Genomic DNA, 13,466 nt, shown 5'->3' with positions numbered 1-13,466 from the left:
GGAAATGGAACTGTTGGCCATCAAAAAAAAAAAAAAGTTTACAGCCAAAGTAAGTGGGGGGGCTTTGCCCCCACACCCCACTGACATTGGGGGCTGTGGCCCCCCATACCCCCCAATTAAATATACCAACTCTGAGATCACTCTAAAGTGAAGAAAATGGCAAAACACAGCGAATGGCCAAGGGAAATCTTTCCCTACGTTAATTTGTCCGTTCGCTGTTTTTTGCATTCGATATTATCTGGCAGTTGTTTAGGTGTTCTCTCACTTAAGCATTCAACCACATAATATAGACCCTGGAGATACACACAGTTAACACATCATTTGTCTAATACCCCTATAGTTTACCTCTAAAATGTTTTTACATTTACATCTAGTAATTTCAGCAATCCAGACTCAGGTCTTCAGCCTTTGCTAGCTGGAATAAAACATAGTGATTAACATAATGGAATCTCCTTACCTACGCCTTTTTACTTTTTAACAGCTGATTTTTGGTACAATTTTAAAATAAAACATTAACCATTAGCATTTAATAAAATTGCTGTGCGAGCTCTTCATTTTGCATGTACATTTTCTCTTAAAATAATTGGTAGCATCATAGTATTTTACAGTCCCTAAATTGAAGAGTTCAACATTCATATTCCTGATTCTTAGAATGGCCCTTCTGCTAGTGTGATTAATGCTTATTTATTATTTATTTATTTATTGATATTTGTTTACTGGGATAGTCCACTGGGTCATGCTAGCCCATTTTCAGAGGAGGCCCAGGGAGAAAAGCTCCACAGTAAAAAGTAGAAATGACAATAAAATTCAACATTATTCACAGTAACAAGTATCAATGACACAAATACACAACATGGCATTAATACATATGAAATTATAAACTGCAAAAAAGTGCAGTACATAAAAGTTTCATAAGTTTAAATATATATGTAGAAAGAATTGAACATAAAAAGACAATGGTGTAATCAATGTATACATAGAGTAAGAGATGCAAAGAAACAAAGGAGTAAAGAGGAGAAATTGGTTATAGACAGAGTTTTGTGATTTCATGAGTAGGGTAAAATTAAAGTAATTGCTGAAGAAGAAAAACAATTGCATATCCATGTAGAGGAGAGGTAGTTGTGGAGGGTAGCTTTGAAGATGGATGCTGTTGGTTGTAATTGGATTTGAGCTGGAAGGTTATTCCATATTTTGGAGATGGTCCACGTGTACAGTAATTGAACTGCTTATCTAATTGCATGCATAGTCATTCATTCATAATTTCCTGAACCCTTAAGTCATAGGGTATAAGCTAAAAGTTTCCCTTATTGTCTAGACAGTAAAGTGGGCCCAGCCCATGCCAGACACACACTTCCCCATTTTCCCTTTGTTACTTTCTGTCCCTTCATTCATCACCACTCCCTGTTCTCTTCTTTTTCTACTCTTTCCCACCATCCCTTTCTCAATTTTATCACATATGCACTGGCCCATGTCACTTAAAGAAGAAGAGATGACATCTTCAGACACAATGAGGTGTCTTTTACCCCATTCCTCCCCATTCTTGACTACTACTTCTTGTTAGCAGACAAGGTTAAATCTCCTGAGGCCAGAGCCTGCTGAGACCAGAGTCTCCTTCCCCATTGATCTGATCCATTTCTCTTTTGGACCCTTTGTATGATCCTTACTTTCATGGTGGTATTACTGTTTTTTTCCTTATCATTTTATTCATTTCTAGTGTCATCTTCTACTCTGACAATTGGTGAAGATAGTTAAGGCTGCGATCTGTAGTCCCTGTGGCACAGGGTTTGATTCCATCATCCCTCATTTGCCTATTGTCAAATCCTGAGGAAGTCATTTGACTGCAAATCTAGAAACCAGGTATGGACCGTGAACCTTTTCTGCTCTCTATGCCACTTCCTCCCAGAACCCCTCTGGAACTTGTAGGTCACCACAGGTCTTCAGTAATTGCTGTTTGTCTTTTATTGGAGAGTTATTTGTATCCAGTGATTTTGCTTCTCCTTGTGCCCCTGCAAAGATGTCATTTCCACAATGGCATTAGTATGCTTTCTTACTTCACTAAATATGAAGGCTGGGTTTGCAGACCTTTCGTATACCCAAATGGTCTTACTGTATGATCATTCCTGGTAAGCCATTTCCAAGGACTATATCTCTTCCCTGTCCGGTTGTGGTTTCTTACCTTCTACATCTTTCTAATACTCTTGTTACATCTCCATTGTCTAACTGCTTGGAGCTGCACTATTAGCTGCTTTAGTACACCTCTCTGACTACGCCATCTCAGCCAGCAAGAAGATAAAGCTGTGCTTGCCAATCCAAAGATGATGCACATGAATCATCCTCTGTTATTTTGATGCAGAGTAACACATCACAGATCAATTGTGTGACTGCTACTTTTAAATTATTTTATGTATTATGCTACCTATAGCATTTGCTAACACAATACTTACAGCACAGCCCCATGATCAGAAGTTCATAGGTGTTTACTAGACTAACAACCACTAGGGCCTTTTTAAGCCTAGCCATGCAACTCAAATATGACAAACACATTTGATTTATATAGTGTTGATTTACTGACTGCTTCTGTCCATCATAGGCATAGGCAGCAGACCAGAGGTGAATTTCTGATTACCCATCCATTGGCCCAAGTTACATTTAAATAGAGAAAGTGAGTAGCTCTGCTTCACATGGATGGGGAGCCTATTTCAGACAATAGGAATTCTCTAAGAAGTATATCTGTCTCTCCAACATTTCCTATTTATGTCACAAACAAAATTTAGGTATTTTAATCAAATAGTTCTAATGATGTTTGCAGCTCTGTAGAAGGTTCATCCAAACAGAGTCCAGGGATACCTTGTATGCCAGGCAAAGATCATCTCTTAGAAGTCTGTATGATACTGAATAAAGAGACAGGGCTTTGAAGAAGTCAGCATAGGACATTGTGTTTACTGTCTGCATTATTTTTGCAGGGAACCTTTATGGACATTCCAGTCATTGTATGTGTCTGGTCTGGTACTTATCAAAGGTGACATTATACTCTGTGATGGGTCTGATGAGGGTCGAGTAAACTCTGGACCTAGATGCCATGCCATTGCTTATAAGTTGAGCAACTTGGAAGGATTTTCTTACTACCTTAGACACATGTTGGTCGAATGCTAGCTTACTATCTACATGAGCTTCCAGATTCCTAACTAATGAATAAACTTTTAGAGGTGTTTTATTAATGATGTTGTTATTCTGGGTGACAGACTTCCCAAAAGGTTCTATAATACATGTCTTGGGATTGATATTGAGTTTTAAGCCACAGCCTTGGCACAAATCATTTGTCCATGTTAGACCTTCTTCATAGGTTCATAGACATCTTCTGTGGCTCAGTGGACTAGGGAAGTTAGCATTGGGGATGGTGTTGATAGTTCTAATCTAGAAGTATCCACTTCTTTAGACATCAGTCTAAAGACCTTCTTGAAAGATGTTCTCATCTTTGGGGGATTCAATGACTGCTACCAGTTTGTAAACTTTGTTAGCCATAGACCTTTGACATTGGCTTTGACATCTGCGACATAGATGCCAAAGAGGAGAGTGCCTAGTACAGAGCCCTGGGAGACTCCACTGATGACCGTCCTCTTTGTGGAGATGACCTCACCAATTCTAAACTCCTGGGTCCTATCAGTGAGGCAGTTAGCTATCTAGTGTGCTATAAAGGGGTTTAAAACTAGTTCTGTAAGTTTGTTGAAAATGGCCTAGAGGCGTATTGTATCAAATGCATTAATCTATATGGTTTCCATCAACTCATATCTTCCCTTACCAGGACACACAAAACCTCTACCTCTGGATCTATTATAGACTGGATCCTAACTTCCAGTCCCTGTATCTATCATAACCCTGGCACACTTCCCAACTCTCTCAGTGACCACTCCCCCACCAATGTCCATAGGTACTCTCAACAATCACCCAAAGAAAACCTCTACAGAGTATGTCACAATCTGGCCCACTTCAACCCACACAAATTTAACTCTACACTGTCCAACATCAACTGAACTGTCCTTTATAACCTCCCCATAAATTATGTTGTAACTGCCTTCAACAAAATATTTCTAGACATATTAAACACCATGTCCCCATCTAGAAAAAAATCAGAGTAAAATCAAACTGTGCCCCCTGGCTCACCAAGCAAACATGCTCTATTATGCATCAGAAAGACACTGTCTGGAAAAGCTTGGTCAAAAATAAACCCCCTCCCCTACTCCAACATTACAAAGAACTCAGAAACAAGTGTAAAAATTGATCATTAATGATAAAAAATCATTTTTCATTCCCAACCATTGCAGCCCATATGCCAACCCCAAGAAATTCTGGTCCACCATAAACACAATCCTCCACCCCAGTGCCCCTCCCAACCCCTTCCCCCTCAATACTGCAACTGAAGCTGCTGCCCTATTAAACAAGTACTTCATAGAAACAATCCATACTCCCAAAGCCTCTTCTCTGCCTTCACCCCACAGCCCATCTTCTTCTAATACCTTTTCCTTACAAGCTGTTCTCACTGCCTTTATCAAATTCCAGCTACATAAACTCAAACCCTGGTCTCCCTCTGTAGACAATTTACCCCCCCCCACTTCCTTAAAATTGCTGCAATTCAATTGCCTACCCAGTCTCTATCCTCATTAATCTTTTCATTACTGAGTCTGTTGTCCCCAATGTATGGAAATCCTTTTATACAATCCCTCTTCATAGAGGTGGTAACTCCACTGATCCCTCAAATTATCGTCCCATTGCTATACTATCCCCACTTTCCAAAATACTAGAAAAATGTCTTCATCAGCTACTTAAGCACTTGCTTGACAACAATCTCTTAACTCCTACTCAACATGGTTTCAGACCCCATCACAGCACATCAACTGCTTTACTCTCATTCACCCAAACTGTAGCAGAAGCCCATGATAACAACTTACTCCTTTCTTGTCTATTCCCTGACCTCTCTAAGGCTTTTGATACTGTCTCCCACTCTAAACTCTTAACTAAGCTTTCTGACCTTCACCTCTCTACCCCTTCTATAGCCTGGTTCACTAGTTATTTAACTAATAGACTACAATCTGTATGCTGGCTAACTGTCACCTCCCCATTTCTGCCTCTCTACACTGGTGTTCCCCAAGGCTCTATTTTGGGTCCTGTCCTGTTCAGTATCTTCACTAATAACTTAAACTCTGCTACTAATCTCTCAACACTCTTACAATATGCTGATGATTCCACACTTATTACTACTGCCCACAGTATCCCTGAGCTCCTCTCTCTTACCCAAAGCACTTTCTCTTCCATTGAAACCTGGCTCACTGATAATAAACTAATCTTAAATCCCCAAAAAAATAGACTTCTACTTTTTCTTCCCAAAAACACTAACACAACATAAATCCTCTTTCACTATCACCTCCCTTAACAATACCATCATCAGACCTGAACGCCATATTAAATTACTATAGATGATGAACTAAAATTTGATTTACATATCAATCAATGCAAAAAGAAAACCCACCAAAAACTTGGCCTCCTGTACCATAATCATAGATTTCTTTCTCCCTCCTCCAAACCTTCTCTAGCCACATCTCTCCTTTTACCCTGTCTTCTGTATGCTGCTCCTGTCCTTACTAACATCCAGTCAACTCTTCTCAGTAAACTAGAGCAAACCTATAACAAAATAGTTAAGTTTGCCTCCAATTTCCCCTGTAAATCCTACCACTGCCTTACCCTGAAGTCTCTGCAATGGCCTGAATTCCCCAAACAATTGCTCCTTCCTCAACTACATATAACACACTCTGTTCTTTATAACCCTACTTCCTGCCCCTCTATCTCTAACATTGTAACACTATACAACCCCAACATCAGCTTCAAACATCTGACAAATATCTTCTGGACATCTACAAACCCAGGAAAAATATAGGGAAGTCACTATACAAATACTCAGTAGCCCACTCCTGGTACTCCCTCCCACATAATATAAGAAACATCCCTCATAAGTCCCAGTTCAAACTTGAACTTAAACACTATCTCCTAAACAACTGGTCCTGTCCCTGTCAAGCTCCAACCTGATTCTGGCTACCCCCTTCCAAAATCAACTCTTTTTCTCTCATAGCTTTCTCTTTTCTCATTTCCTGCTTTCTCCATAGTGCTAATACTACAACACACCAACACCCCACTTCCTTTAAATAAATCTCTACATCCAGACATACTTGTTGCTACCATATAGATACACACTGAAACCTGTACATAACTGTTAAATTGATTATTTTCACTTTGTTGTATAGTTGTCTTGTTATATGCCATCTCTGATATAAATGTTTGTCTTGAATGATTGTAATTGTAACTGGAGCTTTTCACCTCTGGTCTCCACTGAAAACGAGCCTTTGGCTCAGCTGGACCAACCTGGTTAACAAATGACAGTAAATAAATAAATATAAACAAATAAATGCTTCAGCCACATCTGGATAAGCATTATGCTGCATTTTTCCGTCCTATGACCTTGTTGATAATTTCCATGATAATTCTTTTCATGGCTTTGCAAATAAGACTAGTAAAACTAATTAGTCTGTAGTTTCCAGAGTCTGTTGAAGGTCTTCCCTTATAAAAGGGGGTGACGTCCTCCATTCACATGACACAAACCTGTTTTAAGAGTATAGTTAAGTAACGACTCCAGGTGCGCTGATAAGTCATATTTTAGACTGTTCAAGAGACATCCTGAAATATTATCTGGCCCCATTGAGGATGTCTCCTTGGCTTTAGTGAGTGCAGTTAGTACATACTCCATAGTTATAGTTAGAGGTTTTAGGTTTGAGGGTATTTTTTAGTGATGGTTGGGAGTAAGAGGGGGTAAAGGTGGAATTGAATCTGTCTGCTAACAGGTTCACTATATGGCCAGGCTTGATGAGTATGGCAACATTAACCAGGTGCTCTGATAAGTCATATTTTAAACTGTTCAGTAGGAATCCTGCAATGTTATCTGGACCCATTGAGGCTGTCTTTCTAGCTTTAGTGAGTGCAGCCATTACATGCGCCCTAGTTATAGATGGTGGGTTTATGTTTGGGGATATTTTTTGTAGATGATTCAGGGTAAGAGGGGATAAAGTTGGAATTGAATCTGTCCACTAACAGGTTCATTATGTTGCCAGGCTTGTGAATATGGCACCATTAACCACCAGTTCAGCATGTTGCTGTGCACTGTCCTTGAGGTTTCTGACATAACCGTAGAAGGTCTTGTAGTTATCTTTTTTTAGCTGGGAGGTCATCCTAACCTCAAAGTTGGCTTTACTTGACTTAATAAGCCCTCTTAGTTGTCTATTTAGTTTGACGAGAGAGTTTTTATCTTTATATGAATTACTCTTCCTTTTGTTGTACATCCTGTTTAGTTTAGGATGCCACCTGGGCAGATTGTATCTGGGGCTAGTCCTTGGTTTATTTCTGGTAGCAACTGCAGCCTCTCTGCAGCCTTTGTCGTGGTTGTACTGAGTTTCTGAGAGCAATTCAGCATAGGCTGCTATTCTCAGGGTTTGGAAGAACATTGAATTCTGACAAATCATCACTTAATAAAAGGTAATTTCCTGTGGAATAGTTCTTAACTGTTACTAGTGCAGCATTCTCCCATATTTGTGAGCATGAGATCCAGTATGTTGGAGCCTCAAGTGGGCATAGTCACTCTTTGGTTAAGGGTGTTTGTATTTACGAAGTCCAGGAACCTATGTGCCTATAGATTAGAGGCACTGTAGGTTTCCCAGTCTATAGAGGGGTAATTAAAATCTCCCATTAGTAAAGTGTTAGGTTGGATGGTAAGTGTCTCCAATTGTTCCAGCTATCCACTGTAAGCTTCTTCGGACATAGATGGTGACCTATACCACCATTGCAATCTGTGGCTTCTTGTTTTTTGATCACCAAATAATTTTGGCCCCTCCAATTCACTTTTTTAAAATAACTAGTAGCTCATCCTTCTCCACAACCCTCTACTTCCTGAAGTTACAATGTGCCAGGGCTTGTAGCTTTCTGCTATCATACACAGTTGAGGGAATAGTTCAGTATCTTAAGCTGTATCCCTGCTATCCAGAAGCCATTTCACAATGTACATTGCTTTGCTAGTAAATATCAAGTCTGCCTGTATTAACTGGTCAACCCACTCAAAGAGCACAATACAGATGACTGAAAAACTATGGAACTTTAACCAAGGTCTCTTTAAACCACCTCTCCATATACCTAACTGAGTCCATCACTTCCATTCCTTCTACCAATCCCAGCATACTAACATTTTCCCTGTAGCACTGACACTCATAGTTTTCAAACTTTCCTATTATCCCAATGTTTGCTCTAGGTACTGAGCTTCTGACTGCAGTTTTATTATGAATATTATTATCTATTTGTTGTCTTAGATTACGTCTTCTTTTTAATTGTTATTACTTTTATATGTTGCTGGAGGATTTGCAAAATAAGAATTTAATTGTACTTTGTAACACTGTTTCTAGTACAAATGACAATAAAGTTGAATTGAACTGAACTGCTTTAACAACTTGACTCACCAAATAATGCCACTGCCTGTGATACAGCTATCTCCTTCCTCACATTTCAGTATAAATTCCACCCACCTCTCCGGTTAGGTCTTGCAAGTGAGCTAATATTTTATTGATGTTTCCTTCTATCATGGCAGATGTAACTTGACCTTAGCACTTTTCAAGGATTCATCCTACATTGGCACACTCTTTCCCATTCAGTCCTGTCATTTTCACTCAAATACATGTACCAAAATAGTACTGTAACAGTAAATGCTGCTGTATTCGTCACAGTTCAGCAGCAACCCACTTGATTATGATAAAATGCTACTTGTTGCTTCCCCATGATTATAAACTGCTTTGCTCAGGTAAAATCAGTTTCATGTGTTTGCAAGTGGTTCTGGCAGTGCTTAATGAAAACAAACTATTCTTTTATCAAGACCAAAATGTCGTATGTTGCTTTCATATGATAGTAGCTTGCAATACAAGAATATTTTAGCTTGGCTGGTAAAACTTATTTCAGTTATTTGATAACTCAACAGCTGTTGTGAAAGCAGTGTAACTGATTTTTTTTGTTAAGAGCAAAATGATCTAGCTTGTTTCCTATGATAATATTTTTTTTCTCTCTCTGAATGATGCAAAATCTGTTTCAGTTGTTTGCAAACTCTTCTGATAGTACTTGTGAGGGCAGTTTTTTTTTTTAATTCAAGAGCAACATGCTGTATATTTCTTCCCATGTTCATAAACTGCAAAGCAATGATGCTTCAGCTGAGTTTAGTAACATTAAATGGAGAGCTGGTAGCCTGACTCAGATTAAATCAGTTTCAGTTATTTGATAGCTGTTCTGTAGCTGTTGTAAAAACAATGAAACTGACATTTTCCCCCATGATAATTTTTTTCAAGGTCTTATAAATTTTAGTTGCTTATTATCTCTGCTGACAACACTTACAAAAAGGGTCTATATTAGTTCACCAAAATTGCATTGCAGCGAACACCTAATCATTTACCTTAATTCAGCGAAAATCATTTCAGCAATTCGCTGAATTTACAGAGGGCAAGGAAATACTTGTGCTACAGCACAATGGACCGACAGCTAAGCAAATCAAACTCACCCAATTGGGGGACTTCACCCCTACCACCCCCCTAACTATATAGACCAACTCCAAGATCACACTACAGTGGAGAAAAGGACAATGTTGTGCTGTAGGGCAAGTATATCCTTGTCCTCAGTAAATTCAGTGAATCGCTGAAACGAATTTCAATGTATGAGGGTCAATAATTAGGTGTTCGCTGCAATGCAATTTTGTCAAATACAGACCCTGTACTAATAGTGTAGTTTTTATACACAGCAAAATGCTGAATGTCACATCCTTATAATTTCAAAACATTTTGTGTTCTTTTTTGTATAATCATAAAATACAAAGCAGATATTTTAATTGTTTGCTTTTAATTGTTTGCTACTGCTTGTGTAATTGACTTTTTATCTAAAGCAAGCTGTTGTATATTATTTCCCTATGATCATTTTGTTTCACTTTAATTGCATATATATATTTTTTTGCTAGTGTTTTGTTAACCCTACCGAGTAAGGTCTATTAGACATAAACAAGTTATGCAGTGAAGAAAAAAATGATGGTCAGTACACAGGCGTATGAGTGTAAAACTATTCAAAGATGATAAGTAGGAATATTGTGAATTAAATACATTACATACTAATATACTAGAACAATAAGTGAGAAGGTCATTGAAAAACCAATCAGTAAAAACAAAATGAAAACTCCAGCAAAGCTAGAACTTCAACTGAGTGACCTCCCAAGCCTCTTGCATCAGAGGCACATGGGATATATATCCAAATTACCCTTATGACCATCAGGTGTTTCAGCTAATTGGTGATTCTGAATGCCCATGACTTGTTTCGTCATTTTAATGGACAATTTGAAGCCAATAAAGCCAAACCCTACTAGCTGTGGATATGCATATTTCGGCCATGTTATGACCTCATCAGCACAGCACAAGCAGAGTGTTTGACTAAGCATAATAAACACAGGGCTGTTGGGCATTCAGAATCACCAATTAGCTGAAACACCTGATGTTCATAAGGGTCATTTGCATATATCCCATGTGTCTCTGATGCAAGAGGTTTGGGAGGTCACTCAGTGGAAGTTCTAGCTTTGCTGGAGTTTTCATTTTGTTTTTACTGATTGTTTTTTTCAGTGACCTTCTCACATATTGTCTTAGTTTGTTGTTTGGAATATTTTTGCATTGACCCTAATGATAATGGACATCAGCTGGGTATAACAGCCCTGTGTTTATTATGGTTAGTCAAACACTCTGCTTGTGCTGTGCTGATAAGGTCATAACAAGGCCAAAATATACATATCCACAGCTAGTGTGGTTTAGCTTTATTGGCCTGAAATTGTCCATTAAAATGATGAAACAAATCATGGGCATTCAGAATCACCAATTAGCTGAAACACCTGATGTTCATAAGGGTCATTTACATATATCCCATGTGCCTCTGATGCAAGCGGTTTGGGAGGTCACTCAGTGGAAGTTCTAGCTTTGGTAGAGTTTTCATTTTGTTTATACTAATATACTAGGAAATTAAATCAAGAATGCAAATATAAATTCCAACTTCTAAGTACAGTAAATAATTACTATGACAGTATACATTGACTATGAGTGCAGTAGGAAACACTGAATAAATCCAATGATATGCTAAACTTCAATGCCTTTACATTGAAAATGTAGACTTCAAGAAGCAACTACTCATGGTGAGCAACAGCCTCTGTGAATGCAAAAATCAAAAGCAAAAAAAAAAAAATTAAAACATCATTTTTGGAGGGGGAAGCCCCACCTGCACCCTCCCACTTCCCCTGCTAATTGTATGTACTAACTCGGAGATCACACAAACACATGGTAAGGGCATATTCCCCAGCCCCAGGAATTGTTCTGTCTTGGACAGTTGTGTGTACCACCGACTTAGCTGATCATAAATGGACAACTAAACAGCTTTTGACATAAGGAGTGAACCCATCGATTATATCCAAATGTGTTTACATAAAGAGGAGGTAAAGTTGCTGTTAACTCTGAAGCATAAGAAAACTAGCCGGTGGTGGGGAATAGATTTTCTGGAAAAAGAAATACAGATCTTGTTAGATATTGATAGCCAGATGAGTTTTTGTGCATCTAAAATCATTTTAGGTTGTTTGACAGTAGTTCTGATAATGTTTTTTTATTTATTTTATTTATTTATTTTATTTTACATTTGTTGACTGGGCTAGTCTAGTTGGATACATGTCCATTTTCAGTAGAGGCCCGGGGAGAAAAGCTCCACAACATAGAAAAAATGACAAGAAACTTGTACTAAATAATAAACACTTCAAAAGCAATGCTAGTAGGACAGACAACAAAAAATACATCCGGTGGAGAAATTATAAACAAAGGAATACAACTAGAGATATAAAGCATTTGGAGTCCTGATATCACAAGATATAACATGTTGAAAGAATTACAAAGAGAACTATCACTGAATATAAGAATATTACTGTGTTTTTTTTTTTTAGTAGTTCAGTGGAGTTGGTGAAGTTAAAGTAGTAAGCAAGTACTAAAGCAACGTAGTGAAGAAGTTGAGGTCAAAAGAAGAGGTGAGTGACTGGAGGCAATAAAAGTTTCAGTCAGGGTTGGTACAAGGACAGAGCCATTGGGATTTAAGGAAGATTTTTAGATGCTTTTTGAAAGTGGGTGCAGAGGTAAGTGTTGTAAATTCACTTGGAAGCTTGTTCCAAATAGGTCCAATTGGTTTGGAGAACAAACAGTCCCCAGCTTTGTTGTGGGATTTATGGGAGGCTGCTAGGAGCTTAGTAGCTGAGCACAATGAAGAGAGGTTTTTATAAGGGCTAATAAGAGTACAGAGTATGGTAGTATTAGAAGGTTGAAAGAAGATTTTGTGGTTGTGGTTTTAAGAGCAATGTTTTTTTTAAATCAAGTTCAAATTCTGTAACTATATTTCTAATGACAAATTTTTGTCTTCCAATGTTCTAGCACAGAGTTACAGTGAAAATCTTTATTTAGTATTGACACATTTTTCAGTATTCTGAATTCAAGTGTCATGTTTTCTGCATAGAATCACAACCAAAGGAATACCTAGAAAATGTCATTACATCTTTTCATGAGATAAGGTCAAAAGAGTTTGCCAAATTTCTTATTCCCCATAAATGAAACATAGTATTGTTTTGAGCTATCTCTTTAAGCTGGAAAGCTATCCTTTCAATTTTCAGTATTTTCACACCAAAAGTCACAATGTAAACTTTTCTTCCATGTATATCATAGAACTGATTATATTATTTTTCAGATTTAGAATTTTTGAAATTCATGAAACAGCATTTTTTCAGTATACAAACCATACTACAATGAAACCACAGACCGAAGTTAAACTGCTAGTTGTAAATCTTGTTTATATGAGGTAGTAGGAGTCATAAGATAGAATTCTGACTTCTATCCTTAAGTCATATAAAATGGATTTACATGTGGTAGCTCAGGTTATGCATATGATCTTTTTGGCTACTTAGTTTGTGGTTAGTTAAGTTTGATAACCAAGTCATCATGTAGAGTTTAACCTAGTCTTAGCTCTCCCAAATGAAACATATCTGTACTGTGCATCTATTGCTGATGACAAAAGCTCCATTTGAAAACTAAAATAGTAAAAAATATGAATTGGATGTCAAAAGTGCTTGTTATCTTTTTATGTCACTGCCTGGCAATCCATATCTAAATGTATTGCATTAACAAATGCTTGTTAGTCTCTTTTGTTTTTTTTTTAATGTTACTTTTATTTTCTGTTAATGAAATGTGTCCTTTACAGTTATGAAGTGTTATATAAAACCAGTTATACTGTAACCTTTAAATCCACTAAATTGTGATTTTAGTAATGATTGAAATAGATCACTTCTC

General features: G+C 37.7%; 1 protein-coding gene across 1 annotated transcript in view; it reads left to right on the top strand.

Moving 5' to 3' along the window:
- Positions 1 to 13,466, top strand: part of HELZ2 (helicase with zinc finger 2) — a 1,911,095-nt gene that overhangs the window by 1,278,611 nt on the left and 619,018 nt on the right. The window lies entirely within an intron of this gene.

This window comes from Protopterus annectens, chromosome 12.part0 (genome assembly GCF_019279795.1).
Source record: "Protopterus annectens isolate FY-2018-M chromosome 12.part0, PAN1.0, whole genome shotgun sequence".
In the NCBI taxonomy this organism is placed as follows: domain Eukaryota; kingdom Metazoa; phylum Chordata; order Ceratodontiformes; family Protopteridae; genus Protopterus; species Protopterus annectens.
Note: the sequence above shows the minus strand (reverse complement) of the source record. Positions and strands in the feature narration are given on the sequence as shown.